Source organism: Nannospalax galili, unplaced genomic scaffold (genome assembly GCF_000622305.1).
Source record: "Nannospalax galili isolate Female #2095 unplaced genomic scaffold, S.galili_v1.0 scaffold1484, whole genome shotgun sequence".
Lineage (NCBI taxonomy): Eukaryota > Metazoa > Chordata > Mammalia > Rodentia > Spalacidae > Nannospalax > Nannospalax galili.
The window spans coordinates 311,467-313,311 of record NW_008351512.1 but is presented as its reverse complement, the minus strand read 5'-3'; positions in this window follow the sequence as shown (position 1 = coordinate 313,311).

Genomic DNA, 1,845 nt, shown 5'->3' with positions numbered 1-1,845 from the left:
ATCTCTTTGTTACCTCTTTGGATATCAAGTTCTAGGTGTGAAAAACTGAAATCCCAGCCATTGTTCATTGATCTGTTTACATAAATTGTCAAAGAACAGCATCTGCTGTGTTCAGAGTGTTTGCTCCATTAGTAATTTCAGTTGCCATTCCTAATATTACCATAGTTCTGTTAAGAAGACCCAACATTTTCTACATCTTTATTTATATATACTTATTTTTATTTTCTGGCTGGTGTGTGTGTGTGTGTGTGTGTGACTGCTGCTGCACTGTGCAGAATAGCAAAAAGTTGAAAGCAGGTGCCTTGACTGTGTGTGAAGAAGTTTTCTGTGGGTCTGTGCACTGTGAAAGGAATTCACCAGGTGAATCTCATTAAAAAAAATCTCTTTGAATATTTAATTTTCCTACCCTATTTCTAGTTCAAAATTTCATGACTCTGAGGTTTACTAATGTGCTTCATTTTAGCATATCTTTTTCCGTAGTATCTGCCTGCTAATCCATGGAATATACTTCCAAATAATCAAATGAACCTCTTCAAAATAAAGAGGCAAACCAGCCTTCTTGATGGCAAAACTTTAATTCCAGTGCTCTGGAATCAGTCAGGGGAATCTCTGTGAAATTAAGGCCTGCATAGTCTACATAGAAAGTTCTAGGCAGTCCGTACTATGGGAGACCCTGTCCTTAGAGGGCAATGCAAAAACACAAAACAATATAAAAACAAGAAAATATGTCCACAACAATATCCAATATTCCTACAGAAGAGCACAGCATTGAGAATGATCCAGAAGAACCCCACAACAGAGAATTTAAAAGAAGAATCATAAACATGATCAAAGAACTTCAAGAAAACACAAACAACTCAAAGAACTCAAAGAAGAAAGGCATTAACTTATGATGGAAGACCAAGAATATACAATGTTGAGGCTTAATTAAATACCAAAACAATAACATGAAAAGCAAATTCCCTAAAGAGGTAGAAATCATGAAGAAAACCCAAACAGAAATGAACACAGAACTGAAAACTCAATAAACCATAAATTTGGTTTTCCCAGGGAAACTTTAATCAAACATTGGCTCGATACTAGAACCTTGAAAGGGACTAAGCATTGCATAGCATCCCCATGATAAGAAGTCTCACAACAACTGGAAAATTCATCTGTTAATGCTATTATTTCTCATAATTATTAAAAAAAGAAAATGAGAATGTAAAAGATGTTAAAAGGATGTAGGAATGGAGATATTTCCAAAATAGTAAAAAAATGAGAAAACCTAAGCCAGTGATGAAGGTGTGTTTAGGTTTGTTATAACACATAAAGGAGGAGACAAAAATGATATACACATAATCTTAAAATGTCTGTGGTCATAGTTTAGTCAACTTGTTTAAGGAACAAAATATGCATCTAGTCAAATGTTCTCTGAGAATAGTTTGTTTTTTACTCAAGCCTTATCTACATAGCACATGATAATTAACAGTACCAGACTGGTGGAACTAACCTTATAGGACATTTAACAACCATCGTTTGAAGCCTATACTAATGTGGTCAGAGGGACTTAAAGGACAGGTTTTACCCCTTGCCCTCTTAGGTCGACTAAGTTCCAGGGGACTATGGAACATCTCTCAAAACGTCCTGTAACTCTGGTGAGTCACCTGTCCTTTGTTCAGGGAGGCAATGGGGACCCCATGAGATAGGCTTGAACCAGTGTCCAGTCTACAAAGAGGAGGGTCAACTCAGAGGAAATGTCTCATTCATGCTTCCAAGTGAAGCCAGACATAGTTGAGGAGGACCTTTGACCTATTGTCACATAAATGGAACTGGTAAAAGAAAAGAGACAGGAGCTCCTCCAAA